Raw genomic sequence first — 20,177 nt, forward strand, 5'->3', positions numbered from 1 at the left:
GAAAAAACTAAAATAAAAAAAAAAAAATGAGGATAAAAGTGTTGACAATTCCATGCAATCATACCCAATAATGAATTGCATTATTATGGTATCTCGTCCTCTTCATGGCTCCAATTACAACACATGGAGTTGGGGAATGCTAATGGCTCTCACAAACAAGAATAAATGTGGACCCGTATTTTTCAAGTGCGTCCCCACTCAATCGGCGAGACTCGCTTTTATTTGGTGAAAAAATTAGTTTTGGAAAAATCGGAGTCGCCACTTATTTTATTTTATTTTAAAAAGGGAAATAAAACAAGAAAGAAAACCCTAAAGAAGTGACTCCTTAGTTTTGGAAAAGCAAGTCTTTGAAAACCCGAGTCTCAGTCCCGGGATCAAGTTACCTATTGGGAAGGCACCTCTAAGAGGTAGCACCCCTCTAAGCCCTAAAGAGGTCTCTACTAACCTAGTTGAGGGAAATGGGGCAATTAATTAGTTGATTATAGATAACTAGTTAGGCTAAGGTGATTTCGAGATTCTATAAATACTAGCACGTCAAATAAGAAATCAAATTACAATCATAAAGGGGAGTTAGGGTGTGTACCTGAACTGCTTCTTACTTGCTATCATAAGACAATCAAAGTTAATTTGAATAGTATATTACTTAGCATGCATTTTATTAGAGATAATCAAACAAGTATCAAGGCAATCAAGGATAGCGTTCAAACATGATATAGCTCATGGTAACATGCATTTTCATAGAATTTTGGAATTAGAGGATAGAGAGCGTACCTGGATAGCAAGTATATTTTATAAGATTCCTCCAAAAATGCTAGAGTGGTTAAGACAAGCATAAATTATATAACATATCCATTATGTCTAATATAATGTGTCAAAACCAAAAATTGAGCTAAGATAAATCAAATGACTCCAAAAATAATAACAATTTCAAGTAAAGTATAAAACCATCAGCATGCAGTTAGAAAAGGAAGTATCATAAAACAATTTCTAAAAAAATGGCTTAGAGTGGAATTTAATTACGAAAAATTTCAGGAAACAACTCCTACACATCTAGATCAATATACCGAAAGTCGAACACTCATTCAAATGACAGATTACAGCAAAGACACCTAAAGGTTCTACAAAGTCCAGATTAGATAAGAAAAAGTGACATGTATAAACGAATTTTTAAAAAATAATAAATGATCACATAAACAAAAATAGTTTAAAGTGTCTATATCACATAAGAAATTAATATAGGGTCAGATAGTACTCAAAAATATTTTTAAAACACTTAAGCTAATCAGATGTCCAGAATCTAGCATGCACAGTAGGCACAAATTTGAAAAATCATATCTCCCTCAAAAAGAAATATTTTTTAATATTTTATATGTCTAAGATCAATTTCAAGAATCCTATAATTGAGAAAAAATATTAAATAAAATTTAAAAAGTCGTATGTTATTTTATTTTTTCAAAAATATCTCGGGTGTCTAAAACTGAGTGAAAATGGAGTCTCCCTAAAGACTCATTTATATCTCCTATTCCAGAATGAATTTCTAACTCAAACGAAACTTTAAATTCAATTTCAACAAGTGAGGAAAGTCACACAAGTTTTGTAATTTTTTAAAAAATATTCTAAAGTTGTTGAAATGAATTTTAAAACTAAAGGGTCAGTGGTAGAGTGAAAACTGGTAGCAAGGATCAAATTATTTAATACCTAAGATGGGTAGTTCTTTTCTAACAAACTAATTTTAAATCAAGAAATCTTAGTAAGAAGGGGTGTCAACAGGTAAACTGATATTATAGCTGCATCTGAGATGACAAAGTATCATCCATACCACCAAAATCTTGTGTATTTTGTAGGAAGGCAACCATGAACAGGGTGCATCAATTGGGAATTCATGTCAAAATGGTGGCTGCTTCCTTACGTGTTGAAGCTGATAAATAATATAATACCAGAACCCCACTAGCTGCCACCATCCTTACATAACTATCACACTCATCCAGCCCTGATCCCAAGGGACCCACCATTTAAAGTCCCATTTTAAAAGAAACATAAGTTTTTTGCTACAATCCGGACCTAATTCCACTACCCTTTTGACCGCCAAAGTTGTGCAATATACAAATGTTTTGACCACCAACCTGCTGCTTCCTCTTTAAGTATACACACCCTCTCATAAAGCTCATGCACAGAAACCAACTTGTTGCTTCCTTTTAAGTGTACACACCCTCTCATAAAGCTCATGCATAGAAGCCTTTTTACTCAACCTTATAACTGATTGACTGTTGTCTCTGGAATCAGTTAACTTAAGCCATAGTTAGTAAATCTCCACCACGAATTTCTTGTGAGTAATACCTTGAGAAATCATCTTTTTGGGTAATGCCAATCTTCGTATGGCAGCAAATCCAATTCTAAAGGGAACTCCACGTGTTTATCAATCTTCTCCACATAAGTGCCATTGTAGGGAATTAAACCGAATTCCCAACCCGTGAGAAACAAAAATTAGAGAAAACACACGCCAAAGAAAAACAATCACACGCACAAGACAATATTTACGTGGTTCGGCAATTTGCCTACATCCACGGAGTTGCAGGGATATCACTATTATCAGGGAAGAATACAGAGTACAACATAGCGGCTACAATATTCTCTCTATATATATAACACGGCAACCCCACCACACTAAAAAACCCTAATTACAAAAGGTGGTTCCACAATGGGCTAAACGGGCCCAACAGGCCTCAATAAATCTCCCATTAAAAAGCCATGCAATATTATTTGGGTTGGGTCGTCAAATCGGATCAAACAAAACTAGGCTCCACAAAGCCTAACAAATCTCCCACTTGGAGACTAGTCCAATCACCAACATCAAACCGCTATCCTCCAAGAAACAATCCCTCATCCCTACAACTCATCCTCCTGTCCTCAAGCTAGAAGACCAATTAAAGCTGCGCACAGCTTCAACTTCTCAATAGTGACACCCTTAGTCAACATGTCTGCAGGGTTCTTAGATCCACAAATCTTCTCAAGTATTACCAGTTTATCCTCAACAAGATAACAGATAAAGTGGTATTTTGTTTGTATATGTTTCGACTTTGAATGAAAAGCCGAATTTTTGGCAAGAAAAATTGCACTCTGACTGTCACTATGTAGAATGCCCATCTCCTGCTTCTTACCCAATTCATCTAAGAAACCATGTAGCCAAATCATCTCCTTTCCAACTTCAGTTGCTGCAACATACTCAGCTTCTGTAGTAGACAAAGTAACAATCTTCTATAGATTTGAAGTCCATGATATAGCTGTACCACCTAGAGTAAAAAACAAACCCAGTAGTACTCTTTCTACTACCAATATCACCAGCAAAATCAACATCTACATAACCCTGCAGTTTCAAACTTGCACCTGTGAAGCAAAGACATGTATCTAATGAACCCTTCAGATATCTTAAAATCCACTTGACTGCCTCCCAATGCTGCTTTCCAGGCCTACTCATGAATCTGCTCACAACTCCCACTGCATGTGCAATGTCTGGCATTGTACACACCATAGCATACATCAAGCTGCCAATAGCTGAGGCATAGGGCACCTTGCTCATATGGTCCCTTTCTTTTTCTATCTTTGGTGACTGTTCTTTGCTTAGTTTGCAATGACTACCCAAAGGTGTGCTCACTGGTTTAGCTTCATTCATGTTGAACCTGCTGAGAACTTTCTTCACATACTCTGACTGTGAAAGCTTCAATGTACCATTAGCCTTGTCTCTAATGATTCTCATACCAAGGATTTGCTTTGCAGCTCCCAAATCCTTCATTGCAAACTGTTTGGACAATTGCTTCTTTAGATTATTAATCTTCTCAATGTCAGACCCTACAATAGGCATATCATCCACATACAACAGTAATATGATGTAAGAATTGTCAAATGACTTAACATAGCAACAGTGATCAGCTTCACATCTCTTGAACCCAATTCTATGCATAAAATTGTCAAACTTCTTGTACTACTGCCTAGGAGCTTGTTTAAGGCCATACAAGCTCTTTCTCAGTTTGCAAACTAGATTCTCTTGTCCCTGAACAATGAACCCTTCTGTCTGAATCATGTAAAGGTCTTCCTCCAAGTCACCATGAAGGAATGCTGTCTTCACATCTAACTGCTCAAGATGTAAGTTTTCTGCAGCCACCATTCCAAGTACAAGTCTAATTGTTGACATCTTCACAACTGGAGAAAATATCTCTGTGTAGTCAATGCCCTCCTTCTACTGGAACCCTTTAACAACTAATCTGGCCTTGTAACGTTTGCTACCATCATGCTCATTCTTTATTCTATATACCCACTTGTTGTGCAAAGCCTTTTTTCCTACTGGCAATTCAGTCAGTTCCCATGTCTGATTCCCCAACAGGGAATCCATTTCATCCTTCATGGTTAACTCCCACTTGCTTGAATTCTCATCTTGCAAGGCTTCATCATAACACTCTGGCTCACCACCATCAGTTAACAGGAGATAATTTAAAACAGGTGAATAACACTACGGAGGTCTAATGTTCCTGGAAGATCTGCGAACTTCAGCTACAGATGTACTCAAATCTACCTATGAATTTACATTCTCCTTATCTTTTTCACCCCCTTTTTGGACAGTACTTTCAATCAATTCATCTAAGTTGACAAACTCAGATTTCTTTTGATCTATCTTTGTAACATCTGACACTACAGTTGACCTGTCCTTGTACATAACCTATTCATTAAATATCACATTTCTACTTCTGATGATTTTCTTGTTTTGTTCATCCCAAAACCTATAACCAAATTTCTCATCACCATAGCCAATGAAAAAACATATTTTTGACTTTGCATCAAGTTTACTACGAGCATCAAAATCAATATGAACATAAGAAATACAACCAAAAACTTTTAAATGTGAAAACTTCACCTCTTTACCGCTCCAAACCTCTTCAGGAAGTCTGAACTCCATGGGAACTGATGATCCTCGGTTTATCAGGTAAGCTGCAGTGCTAACAGCATCAGCCCAAAAAGTTTTTGGTAGTCCAGCATGCAACCTCATACTTCTAGCACGCTCATTGAGAGTTCTGTTCATGCGCTCAGTCACACCATTCTGCTGTGGTGTCCTAGGAATGGTCTTCTCCATCCTAATTCCCTGTGCAGCACAATACTCACTGAACCCTCCATCTATGTACTCTCCTCCATTATCTGACCTCAAACATTTTACTTTCAAGCCTGTTTTTGTCTCAACCATGGTCTTCCACTTCTTAAAAGTTTCAAATACATCAGATTTATTTTTCAAAAAATAAACCCATACCTTTCTACTTGAGTCATCAATAAAAGTGATGTAGTACCTTGAACCTCCTAGGGATGCAACCGGAGAAGGCCCCCATAAATCAGTGTGTACTAGTTCCAATTTTTCAGCCTTCGGTGTCCTGCCAGTTTTTACGAAGCTCACCTTTTTTTGCTTTCCTAAGATGCAACTTTCACACATGTCAAAATCAATGGACTTCAATTCTGATAGTTTTCCTTTTGACAACAACATCTTCATCCCTTTCTCACTCATGTGACCAAGTCTGCGGTGCCATAGGCTTGTATTAGTACTTGCATCAGCAACTGCAATTGTGTCTCTTGGACATGAGGTCATATACAGAGTACCAGTCTTCTTTCCATGAGCCAATACCCTAACTCCCTTTGTAACCTTCCAAGTACCATCAACAAATAGTATTGCATGTCCTTCATCATCAAGCTGTCCAACAGAAATCAGATTCCTCCTTAGGTCAGGAATATGTCGAACCTTCTCCAGTAACCAAACAGACCCATTGGGCAATGATATCCGGACGTCTCCCAGACCCACAACATCCAAGGCTGAACCATCAGCCAAATACACCTTACCAAAATCACCTGCAACATAATTCTGTATGATTTCTCAGTGTGGAGTGGTATGAAACGAAGCTCCTGAATCCAAAACCCAATCATCAAGTGGACTATCTACAGCAAGAAGTAATGCATCCTGTACCTCTTCTGTTACAGCATTAGCAAAATCATCTTCATTCTTCTTCTTAGGGTTTTTGCATTACCTTTTAAAGTGACCCGTTTTCCCACAATTCCAGCATTGTACTTGTTGGCCTGATCTAGATTTGCTTCTATTTTGATTAGAATTTTTGGAATTTGATCTACCCCGATTTGAATTTCTGTCATTACCTTTGCCTCTTGTCTCAAGGTTTAGGGCAGAACCAGATCCTGAGGTTTCACCTGCATCTCTTCGACGAATCTCCTCAGCCAGAATTAAATCTCGTATATCATTGTACTTGAGTTTTTCCTTTCCCGTAGAATTGCTTACTGCCATCTTCATTGCCGTCCAACTGTTTGGCAAAGAAGCCAAGACGATTAGAGCACGAATCTCATCATCAAAATCAATTTCTACAGAGGACAATTGATTTGTGATTGTATTAAATTCATTCAGATGTTGTGCTACTGATGCATTCTTTGCCATCTTCAAATTGAACAATTTCTTCATCAGATGCACCTTATTGTTTGCGAACGGCTTTTCATACATACCGGACAAAGCCTTCATCAAATTTGATGTGGTCTTCTCCTTTACAACATTATGCGCAACAGACCTAGACAGAGTTAACCTAATAACTTCTAGAACCTGTCTGTCAAGAAGCGCCCATTCCTCAGCCTTCATACTCTCAGGTTTTGTCCCCAAAAGAGGCAGATGCAATTTCCTCCCATAGAGATAATCTTCAATCTGCATCCTCCAATACGCAAAGTCTGTGCCATCAAACTTTTCTATTCCAGACGCCTTTCCTGCTTCCTCTGCCATTGCTCCCACTCAAACCTAACCCTAGGCTCTGATACCAGTTGTAAGGAATTAAACCGAATTCCCAACCCGTGAGAAACAAAAATTAGAGAAAACACACACCAAAGAAAAAAATCACACGCACAAGACAGTATTTACGTGGTTTGGCAATTTGCCTACATCCACGGAGTTGCAGGGATATCACTATTATCAGGGAAGAATACAGAGTACAACATAGCAGCTACAATATTCTCTCTATATATATAACACGGCAACCCCACCACACTAAAAAACCCTAATTACAAAAGGTGGTTCCACAATGGGCTAAACAGGCCCAACAGGCCTCAATAAATCTCCCATTAAAAAGCCATGCAATATTATTCGGGTTGGGTCGTCAAATCGGATCAAACAAAACTAGGCTCCACAAAGCCCAACATGCCATATGTCTTGAATCTCTTCAAATGAGAAGCAGCTACTAAAGGGACCTGAAAAAGCTGCTTTCTACTGACTCTTCTTCCTTACAGTTATCACATGTAAACTTCATCTCAGGATTTTCAATCTTTTCTACCTTGGTGAATGATTCCAAAGTACGAGGAAGCGTATCAACATCTTCAATCTCCAAACTCAGATCTATTAAGGCCTCATATCCGTCTGAAATATGCCCTCAATCACAACATCGAAGCTTGCTGATGAGACGACCACCAAAAACATGTTTCACTAAGTTATCATCTGGAGAATGGGAGCCTTTATCTTGATTCATCAAGTAACAAAAACTATCTGGTCTATCTAACAGGCATTACAAGAATTCAAGAGCATCTTCCTGCTGGTATCTTTGCAAACTAGATGAAATTGTCAACAAGTTTCAAAGGCATGATCGCCTGTCCTAAAGAAGCTATGGAAGACTCAATATGATCTCGGAGAGTGTAAAGAACGCGGAACCCTCCATAAAAACTATGACAAGGCATGGCATGATTGCAAGAACGAAGACTCTGGACAAGGGTGACAGTGTGCGTGAAGCATTGGAGCACTGCATTAAGAAAGCATGTGTTGACTAGATTTACAAGCCCAGCACCCACCATAGTGGGTTCAATTTCCCGAGGAAGGTATGAAGAGAATGGTGGTTTAGTTTCTCTGTTCCAAGACCATGGCGAAGTAGACATAGAAGACAAAGAAGAAGAGAGCATTAGGTTCTCGTCTTCATGCTCTAGGGTTTCTTCCTAAGCCAAAGATCGCGAACTCAAAGAACCATCTAGGGTTTCGCTCTGCAACGAATAAAAAGCCCGATCCAGGTTTAAAAGAGACTGAACCAACAACACTGACTGATTAGCTAAGGCTTTAGAATGCGAAGATGGTGAAGACCCATCAATGACAGTCAAAGCCGGACCCAGAAACTGATCAGCTAGGGCTTCCCCATGTGGAAATTCTGAAGACCCATTTACCATTGGCGAAGTAGGAACCAAACTCTGATCATCTGGGCTTCAAAACAGGAAGATCGCAATGAACCATTTAGGGTCTTCATGTCAGGAACAGGAACATGAGCAGATATGGAAGACCCATCACGCGAATGATGAGAAAGCAGTGCCCTAAAAGGAGCGGACTCAGTTTCTAGTGTTTTCGGGAAGTGGGTAACCAAATCTATCGGAAATTCAGATAGAGGAACGCTAGAGATTAGGAATGACTAGGAATCGAATGGCTTGTCAAAGGTCCGGCTTTGGGAAGAGTTCCTACGCAAACCAATTTTTGAAATCTAAAATCTCCAGTGGGAAAAAATCCAAATTTCCATTTAAGACTATATATGGCTTGTCATGTACTGAACCCTCTCTCTCAAGTGCAAATCAGAACACGAAACCAAACATCCGGAGTAAATTCAAAGATGTGAGCCAAAAACAGGGACATGGATCAGGATACTAGATGCAAAGTAGTAAACGAAACAAAATACAGGATATCCAGAACAAAATAAACAAGGAAACTAGACATTAAATGGGATCCCGTTTCTTTCTGAAGTCGATAGATTCGCAGACCAGTGGTGTAATTGAGACTATGTTCAGATTTATGATTAGATGAAAACTAAAAGAATATGAGAGAAGAGAAGACCAATATCACCTTCATATCCTATCAAAAAACAATGGTAAAAGAACATTAACCAGAGAGGATACAGAACAAAGTGATAATATCAATGAGTAAGGAGTTCTCAACAAATATACTTAGGAACGCTCTCTTCTGGCAGGAAAATCCCACTAGCATGTTGTCTGAGATCTCTTCAACTGCCCTCTCGTTCTTCTCCACCAACAACTTCTTACCAGAAAATCTTCTCTGAGACTCCAATTTGTCCATCTCTCTCTCTATTTTTTTTTTTTTTCCTTCTGAAAAACAATCTCAACAGTCTTCCTTTCTCTCTTCTCCTTTCTTTTCTCTCCTGCTATCTCCCCTCTGAAAAAAAACCAATACCTGAATCCCTATATCTCTTGCTCTAAAAAATAATCTCCAACCGAAGCCCTAAAATTTCCATCAGCCTGTGTTTTTATAGCAATTGGAGTCGTCCCACGTGAGGATCTTCCTTTCTCCAAATTCTATTTCATTCACCAGAAAAGTCCTTTTTTTGAATTTTAAAAAAACCAATCCATGCATATCACCTACGATCCATGCATATCACCTAAAGAGTCTTACCGTTTTCAAAAACTTCTCCATGGGTAGATTTCTCTATAAAAACTTCAGATTATTAAATTAAATAAATAAATAAAAATAAATAAATCAAAGAGTGATAAAATAATAATAAACGGACAAATAACAAGATAATAAGCAAATAAATAAAGGATAATAAAATAACTATAAATAAATAAAAGTGATTAATAACAATAAAAATAAATAAAAATATAATAAATGATTAAATAAAAGTAATTGATAATAATAATAAAAATAAAAATAAATAAATAAGTAAATGAGATAAATGAGCCACACAAGCCATGCAACCATACAAGTCACACAAGTTATGCTAAAAATGTCTAATGGGCCAAGTGTACCTAAGTGGGCCCAAAGTGGTGTCTAATGGGCCAAATGTGCCTAAGTGGGCTTGGGTGACTTAGGTGGGCCAAAGATAGTCTAAATGGGCTTAAAGTAGTGCTTAATAGGTTGGGTATACCTATATGGGCCACAAGTGAGACTAGGTGGGTCTAACTAAGTCTAACCTAAAGTACATCTAAGTGAAGCCTAGTCTAAACTTGAAGGGTAGCCAAGCTCATAATGTGGAACTGGATAAACCCCTCAACCAAAGTCTTTAAAGTTGCTCATAAAATGTAAGCTACATGAGTAGTAATGACCCATCAAAGAAACACTGTGGAACACTGGAAGTGAACTTAAAGACATATGCTAGAGGGACAAAATGGAGGGTCTACAATAAAACAAGCTTCATTGACGGTAGCATTCCTCAACCCATAGCTGATGACCTATAGCTGATGATTTGCTCTATGGAGCTTGGAATCAATGCAATAGCATGGTTAATTCATGGATATTGAACTCGGTGGCTAGGGAGATAGTTGATAGTCTTCTCTACATGTTTACTATTGTAGAGATCTGGAATGACATGCACAAACGATTTCATCAAACCAATGCTCCATGGGTTTTCCATGTCATAAAGGCTCTTATAGCCTTGTATCAGAGTGCGCTTGATCTCAACACTTATTACACTAGGCACAAGATTTTGTGGGATGAGCTGAAGGAATTTCAACCTATTTCTGTATGTCATAATGAAAGGATGAAAGCTTGGATGGAGTATCAAAAAAGGAATGTGTTATTAAGTTTTTAATGGGTCTAAATGACTCATATGCCTCTACACGGGGTTAGATTTTAATGATGGACCTTTTGTCTCCAATCACCAAAGTTTTTGCCCTGGTTGTTCAAGAAGAAAGGCAACGTGCAGTCAATCAAGGTTTGTCACTCTTTAATGATTCTTAGTTTTTGCATGATTCTAGCATTTCTACTGCTGCACCTTCCTTAAATTCAAAATCAAAACAAGAAAGACCTTTATGCTCTCATTGTGGTATTCAAGGACATATAGTTGATAAATGTTACAAGCTTCACGGATACCCACCGGGCTATAAAACTAGAAGAAAATCAAATCCACCAAAGATCCAAATAAATCAAACGAACTCCAATGGACTCGATGAATCTGGGTCATGTCCATAGGATTCACCATTGGACACTTTAACTAGTGATTAGTGTCAACAACTCTTTACACTCTCAAGCTCACAACTTTGAATTGGATCTCAGACCTTGACAAATACTCCATAGCTTACTTCATCAATGTCAAGCTTCAGCGGTAATCTTTCTCTCTCTGACCTACAACTCTTCAACTATTTCTCCTTGTTCATGGGTGTTGGATATTGTAGCAACGCATCATGTTGTGTTTTGGATTTTTTTCATCAATTCCACACCAATTTAAAATTCTTCTATTATGTTACCAAATGGCCATTCTGTTACCATAGCATGTATAGAATCTATTCAACTAATGGATACCATTGTTCTCGCCAATGTTTTGTTCATTCCCAATTTTCATTTCAATCTACTTTCTATTAGTTCCCTAACACATCAACACTCTATTTCCATTAATTTTTCTTTAGATTCTTGTACTCTTTAGGACCTCTCACAGGGGAGGATGATTGGGATGGGTAATCGTGTTGGTAACCTCTACATTTTGAATCCAAACAATTTGTTCTCAGCATTTTCTTGTTTCTCTAGCATTTGTAATAATGTCAAATTGACTTAAAAGGAATTATGTCACTTTCATTTAGGTCATCCATGAAATTTAAAACTTCAAATTTTGAAGAATGAATTGAAATTTTCACAAATCTTTAGTGATTCTTTGCCTTTTAATGTTTGTCCTCTTGCTAAACAAAAGCATTTACCATTTGTTTCATCATATTTTTGTTTGATTAGCCTTTCAATCTTGTGCATTGTGATATATGGGGTCCTTTTACCCCACAAACTATAGAAGGGCATCGTTATTTTTTTACCATTGTGGATGATAACACTTGTTTTAATTGGATCTATTTGTTGAAACAAAAATCCGATGTTCTGAGAATTTTTTCTGATTTTTACACTCATAAACAGACAATTTGGTGCTAAAACTAAATCTATGAAAACTGATAATGCCCCTAAATTAGCCTTTATAGATTTTTTTTTCGTTCCAAAGACATTAATTCTTTTCATTCTTGTGTGGACACACTACAACAAAACTCTATGATAGAATGCAAGCACCAACATTTGTTAAACATTGCTAGAGCCTTGCATTTTCAATCAAATGTGCCTTTAAGATATTGAAAAGATTGTGTCTTAATTGCTGCATACTTAATTAATTGATTACCATATCTAATTCTTTCTAACAAAACCCCTTTTGAACTCATGTGGAATAAGAAACCATCATATAGTCACTTGAAGGTCTTTGGCTACTTGTGTAATGCCTCTACTCTTAAGCATCATTAAATTTTTTTTTTCTCTAGGAGCTTTACCTATTGTTTTTCTTGGGTATCCACTTGGTTATAAGGATACAAACTGTTAAACCTTAGTACCAATACTATTTTCATGTCACGAGATGTTATGTTTCATGATAGTTTCTTTCTCTTCACATCTATTCCACAAGCTGTCGAATCTCCTGACTTATTTTTTGATCGAGTGTTGCCATGGCCTGTACCAAATGTTGCTCCTTCTTCCAATTCAATCGATCTAAGCGTTGATTCCACCACTACTATTACTGCTCTATGTTCACAAAATCTTGATTCTTCATGTCCCTCTCAAGTCCTTAAACCTTATTCCTACTTTAAGGATTTCCATTGCTACTCTGTGTCCTATAAACAACTCATCTACTTTCCCATGTTCTTAGCTATGATCATCTTTCTTCTAACCACAAAGCCTTTGTTTAAGCCATTTCTTCTCATTCTGAGCCAACCACTTATTCACAAGATGCTAAGGTTCCTAAATGGAATGAAGTTATGATGGCAAAGCTAAAAGCTCTTGAAAGAAATGGGACATGGACATTGACTACTCTTTTAGCTGGTAAGTTCCTTGTTGGCTACAAATGGGTGTATCGTATTAAGTATTGGTCGAATGGCAATTTAGAGTGTTACAAAGCACGCTTAATGGCCAAAGGGTATACATAACAAGAAGGTATTGACTACTTAGACACTTTTTCCTCTGTTGCAAGGTTAGCAATGATTAAGGTTTTCCTCTCTTTGTTTGTTGTTTATGGCTGGAGTTTGACACAACTAGATATAAATAATGCTTTCTTGCATAATGATTTAAGCTCTCCTTGAAATTGGTTTCAAACAATCTCATGCAGATCACTTTCTTTTTACCAAGGTTGAAGGACAAAGCTTCATTGCTCTTTTAGTGTATGTTGATGACATCATTATAGAAAACAATAGTCTTGAGCAAGTTAAAATTAAATTTGAAAATCTATCTAGGTTCAAGTTGAAAGATTTGGGAATTTGAAATATTTTCTTGGCATTGATGTGACAAGATTTTCCAAATGAATTTCTATTTGTCAATGCCAATATGCTTTACAACTCTTGTCAGAAACAGGGCATCTTGGGTGTAAGACTTGCAAAACTCCCATGGATGTAAATGTTAAACTTGCTCAAGATGATAGAGAACTTCTTGATGATCATTTGCAATACAGCCGTATAATTGGAAAGTTATTGTACTTGACAATCACTCGACCAGACCTATGTTATGCAGTGAATCGCTTGAGCCAATTTTTGGCTAAATCAAGGGTACTGCACTCACAAGTTGTTGTTCATGTTTTGCAATATATAAAGAACACATTTGGCCAAGGTCTTGTTTTATCCTACTTCAACTTCATTGCAGCTAAAGGCTTTTGTAGATGCTAATTGGGGTACTTGTCCTCATAGTAGAAAATCAATAAGTGGTTATTGTGTGTTTTCTTGGAGACTCATTCGTTTCCTGGAAATCCAAGAAACAACACACAATTTCGAGATCATTAGCTCAAGCCAAGGACCATTCAATGGCAAATGCAACTTGTGAGGTAGAGTGGCTGCTTTCTCTTCTCAAGGATCTTAGTGTAAATCATGATGGACCTGTAATATTGTTTTGTGACAATGAAGCCGCCTTACACATTGCAGCTAATCAAGTTTTTTCACAAAAGTACCAAGCACATTGAGATTGATTGCCATTTGATACGAGAGAAAATTCAAAAAGGAACATTGAAGACTATGCACGTTGCTTCATAACACCAAATAGCGGACTTGTTAACAAAGCCCCTGTTTCTAACTCAGTTCACTCTTCTACTAAGCAAGATGAGTGTTCATAATATACACACTCCATCTTAAGGAGGAGTATTAAAGTTGAGTGCTTTTTTGTAAATAAATAAAAAAATGAAGAAATTAGTTAGAGAAGTTTTTTTTTTTTGTTTTTGTGTTTTTTTTTTCTGTTATGCCTAGTGAGTTGGATTTAGGTTAATGTGCAATCTGTCCCCAACCCCAAATATATGCTTGTCGTTCCCCTCTTTCCTGGAATAGAGAACAGAGAACTAAACAAATTTTGCATTTTCTTCCCCTTTTTGTAAAACTTCCTTGTCCTTAGAAGCAAAAGATGAGATATAACATAATAAAAAAATGTTTTTCTCTAAATATAGATATAATGATGGACAGTATGTATGAGTTAATTTAATGTTCATTTCTCATTTTTTCTGTTATTGGATCTAATTTAATGAACAGAGTACTCATTTTTTCTGTTAATTTAATGTTATTGTATCAGTATTTTCAAAGTGTTCAATCCTTGTATTTTGCTTGATTTAGCTATGAATTTGGAATTCACTTGGAACAAAGATAGAAATTTCTTCTGTAACTGGTTTCAGAACTCTTCATTACAGTAGAGTTATAGGAAGATGTTGAGTGAGTGACTCACGAGGAATGGGATTAGTGATCATGACCAGGTAAAGCAGATTGAGGAATCATCATTTGATAATGGTTCAATTTAATTGTTTATTACAGGTGCATATAGGAGATTGTGGAGATCATTCATGTACGAGGAGCTTAAGGTAAGGATTTTTGTTTGTTTCATTATTAATGTCACCAACAAGTCCTCAATCACTTGCCCCAATTCCAATATTGGGTTCTTTTTACAGTTAGCGCAAATTGCAGTTACAGTGATCGGTAGTGCTATTTTTAGAGGAAGTTATCCCAGGCAACCTGAGAATTTGATGAGAGTCTGAGTGTAGAAAGGTATATGATAACAGTGAGTTGTTTTGCTCTTGGTTTTTGCACTTTCTCTAGACTACTGCAAATCCAATGTTAATCAGTTTTTGTTAGGTGAATAACACACTTCTTCCTTAATATGTACTTTTCAATGAAGAAGAGAACAAAGAAAGACTAAGAAAAAAAGTTTCCCTTATGATTTTACCTCTTCAAGTTTAACATGTTGGTATGGTTGATATGACATAACTTATAGTTTTATCTATTATTAAAATATCATATTCTTTTTCTCTTATGACATTGGGTTTATCCATATATATTTAGTTTTTTTTTCTAATTTTAAATCCTATTCTTAACATTTTTTGTTTATTTATTTATTTATATATTATCGTGATGTTATATAGTGTCATGACAATTGCAAAGGACTTTTCTTAATAGTACGGTAATTTAAAAAAATTATTCTTAAATTATTGTAGTAGAAAAAGTTATTACAAATATATGGTAGTTTTTGCCACTTAGGAGAGAGAGGGTGAACGGATAAATTTTTTTTTAAACAAAAATCATCTTTTCGAAAGACAATTTTATTTCCATTTAAAAAATAAATAAAAATTCAAAAAGGAAATCGTCCCATTAAAAAAATTAATATTTTTTTTAATATTTATTACAAATTATAAAAAAAAAAAAAATTCCCAAAGGAACTCATCTCTTGAAGAGACGAGTTCCCATGAAAAAAAATTAATATTTTTTTTTTAAAAAAAAATCTCAAATTAAAAAAAAAAAAATCCTCAAGGTAACTCGTCTCTTCAAGAGATGAGTTCCCATGGAAAAAATTAATATTTTTTTTTTAAAAAAATCCCAAATTATTAAAAAAAAAAAAAAATCCTCAAGAAGAGACGATTTCCCAAATTTTTTTTTATATATAATTTGGGACTTTTTAAAAAAAATATTAATTTTTTTTAATAGGAAATCGTCTCTTCGTCTCTGGAAGAGACGATTTCCCAAAATTTTTTTTTATTTTATAATTTGGCATTTTTTTTAAAAACAAAATATTAATTTTTTTAAAAATATATTTGTTAATTTTTTTTTTAAAAAAAAATATTCAAGAGACGAGTTCCCTTAAGGATTTTTTTTTTAATTTAAGATTTTTTTAAAAAAAAGATATTAGGGGAACTCGTCTTTTCAAGAGGAGGATTTTTTATTTTTTTTTTCAATTTGGGATTTTCTTTTAAAAAAATATTATTTTTTTCATGGAACTCGTCTCTTCAAGAGCCGAGTTCCTTTGATGATTTTTTTTTTTTTTTTTAAAAAACAATAAATAAAGGCCCGCGAAATTGGGCCGAATTGTGGCCCAAAATATGGCTTGGTGGGGGTGCCACGTGGAGCACCCTCAAAATTCAAACAAAAAAAACAAAAGAAAAGAAAAAGAGTGGGGGGGGTCTGGCCACGCCTGAGCGCGCCACGTGGCAGCTGGGTGCTCAGGTGTGGCTACTGCCCCTTCCCTTTTGCCCAGGAGGGCTCCCGCCCGTCCGTTCTTTCCATGGTGATTCCGGCTATCTCGGGCGACGTCAGCAGCCAAGAGGGGTCTCTTCAAGAGACGAGTTCTCTTGAGGAAAAAAAAAAAAAAAAAAATTTATATATAATTTGGAAACTTTTTTAAAAAAAAGATATTAATTTTTTTTCAAGGGACCCTTGAGGATTTTTTTATTTATTTATAATTTGAGATTTTTTTAAAAAAATATATTAATTTTTTTTCATGGGAACTCGTCTCTTCAAGAGACGATTTCCCTTGAGTTTTTTTTTTTTTATTTTTTATTTTTATAATTTGTAACAAATGTTAAAAAAAAATATTAATTTTTTAATGAAAATCGTCTCTTCAAGAGACAATTTCCCTTTTGAATTATTATTATTTTTTTAAATAGAAATAAAATCGTCTTTTGAAAAGACGATTTTTGGTTATAAAAAAAATTTATCCGTTCACTCTCTCTCCTAAGTGGCAAAAACTATCATATATTTGTAATAACTTTTTCTACTACAATAATTTAAGAATAATTTTTTTAAATTACCGTATAGTTGAGAAAAGTCCCAATTGCAAACATCATAGATAATAGAACTATTGTGTAGTTTTTCTTTGGAGCATCCTTATTTTGGATAGATTTGCTACTCTATAATAGAAATAAAATCATCCGATCCAGCCAAGTCAACTTTGGAGGGCTGCAAATAATCAAAAGACCCAAATAATCAAGAGAAATTTAAAGACGTTCTTTGACTCATTCATTTAATTCAAAGTTTATGTCGTGTCTATCATGCAATTTCTATCGTCCCTATCATGGTGACCACTTTTTTTTCCATCATTTTTAAAATATTGTCTTAAAATGGTATTTATAGGTCCATATTTTTAGAATCCAGTTCAACTTAATTACTTTATGATCCATGAATTATTTGGAGGAATTTGAAAATTAACTTCAGTATCATAAACTAAAAGCTCTATTGCCATCACTTAATTTGCCTGCTCCATGGAGTTGAAAAGCCTTCTATTTTTAGTCTATGCTTAACACCAACTCAAGTCAAAGTCATGTTAATTTTTAACCAAGTGGAAAAGGACTTGGTTGCTATCTTGACTTAACCTTCAATTTTCAATGGGAACTAATGAGTTGTGGGGCATGGAGTAGTAGTTTTCTACATCTTAGTGGCGGCATGGACCAACTAGAGACCTATCATATTTTTTCACATGACCCCCACACATCTTCTTTGATGAAGTCCAACATGCCAATATCACTTTCCTCTCACAAAAGCCATGTTACTATATTCTATTTATCTTCATGGACATAAAATAGTATATTACAATCCATAGTAGTTATAGAACATAAAATTATTAGTTGTTTTAACCATATCAAACTACTCATTGAATTGAAAAAGTCACCCATTTATGATTCAATAATCAGATCGATGGTTGACCTACGATCAAAACAATGAGATCAGAAATATATAATTTATATATCATTAAAATTAAAATAACTATTAGAAAGTAGTAAATATATAAATAATTAAACAAATTAAATACATTTTATCATTAATAAGAATGACATATAGATTAATTAAATTATTAACACTTGTAATTTTATTAAAAATTTAGCTTATATCGATTAAGATTTTGTTATTTAAATTGGGTTAGATTTCAATAGCTAAATATTATTTTGTTATCTCAAAAATTATTAGTTCTTTTATTTATATTATTTTCATATTTACTATCTCATAATATATATAAATATTTATATTCATTTTGAAGTTTTGAAATAATCTATATATAATAAAGGATGGGTTTGAACCTAGGATGTGCACCTCCATGGTGTTTTTGCAAAAATTATAAAATGTTTGAAGTGGTCCCACAAGTAGAAGAAGAAAAACTAGTCTTTAAAAGACATCCATGGATCTACGTTTTTCATGTGTGCTTCGATTCGATGGAGAGACTCATTTTATTGTGAAAAAAATGATTATTTGAAAACCGTTTTCAAGTTTTTAGAGTCGTCACTTATTTTATTGAATTTTTAAAAAGGGGAAACAAAATAAGAAAAAAAAAAATATGTGTGACTTCTTATTTAGAAAAAAAATAGTAATCTAAGAATAGGTTCAAGGGTTAGGTTATCTATAGGAAATGTGTAAAATAAGTTGTAGCATCTTTGTAAGGCCGTATACTTACCGTCCACTAAGTAAGTAGAATGAATTATGGTAATTAAATAATCGATCATGGATACCCAAAAAAGAATAACACAAATATAAAACAAATCATGGTTAAAGTCATATTAAAAGACTATACAAAATAAATGATAAAAAAAAAAATTGCACTAGTTGATTTATTAAACTAATTAGAAACATTAATTTAATTATTTCCAAATTCAAGGAATAAAAAAAAAAAGTTTATTTGCATAAAAAAAAATATTTTTCCAATTTGTTAATTCAATTTGTTTTATTCACAAAGTAAATTTTTATTTTTATTGTATTTGCAAATAATGCTTCAAAGTATTCTATTTACAAGGAAATGATAATGATTTTTTCATTTAAAAATGATTTTTACAACTTTTATTTGAAAACAAATTACAAAATCATAGTTATTATGATACAATCTTATTAATAGAAAATAAAAAAGCAAAAAGATTTTTTAATTTTTATGATGAAGACATTCTGATACAATTTTATCTACTGAAAAAGTGATTTTTGTTACTTTAATTAAAACACATTCTTAACATGGGAAGAGTTTACAAATTTATTTAAAAATAAGGTTTTGCCATTTTATTTTATTTTTTAAAAAATAAAAAAATAGAGTTTTTATTTTTTATTAAAAAAAGTATGCTTTTAAGGTTCTATTTTAAAAAAATTACAGTTTTATAAAATAAAAGAAAATAACTTATACAGTTTTATTCTTTACAATTATAAAATTACAATTTTATTTAAAAGATTTGCACAGTTTTATTTAGAAAATATATTACCATTTTATTTAGAAAAAAATACCTCGATTTTTATTTAGAAAAAAAAACCAATTCAATTTACCGAAGAAGGAAAAATCAATTAATTAAAGAAAAAAAATCAATTGTTCTTCTTGGAAAACAAAAGTTCAAATTTTAAATAAAAATTATTTAAAATATTATAAAAATTATTTTAAAAAATGAAAAATGAAAAATGAATGAGAGAGAGAATCTCATATGTGGGAATGGAAGACTAACGAGGCCAATGTAGCGTGTTGTGGTGAATAACAAACTAAATAAATAAGTAAAAATATAAAATTTGAAGTAGAAGTGAGAGAATAAGCAACTTGGAGAGTGAAAAATGGGAGAGTAGGTGAGAATGGAAGAGCGGTGGGTCTCACACCATAAGATATGGATTTTGAAGTAGAAGTGAGAGAATAAGCAACTTGGAGAGTGAAAAATGGGAGAGTAGGTGAGAATGGAAGAGTGGTGGGTCTCACACCATAAGATATGGTGAATAATAAATAAATAAATAATAAAATTAACAAATAAAAATAAAAATAAAAATAATAAGAAACAAATAAAATAGAATTAAAATAAATAAATAAAAGTCTAATAAAATAAAATAAAATAAAAACAACTTAAAAGCTTAAAGACAAATTTTGAGGTCTACAATATCTTTATGCATGACAGCACAAGAAACGCAAAAAGGGTATACATTCATTGCGATTT

This window comes from Vitis riparia, chromosome 9, assembly GCF_004353265.1.
Source record: "Vitis riparia cultivar Riparia Gloire de Montpellier isolate 1030 chromosome 9, EGFV_Vit.rip_1.0, whole genome shotgun sequence".
Classification (NCBI taxonomy): Eukaryota; Viridiplantae; Streptophyta; class Magnoliopsida; order Vitales; family Vitaceae; genus Vitis; species Vitis riparia.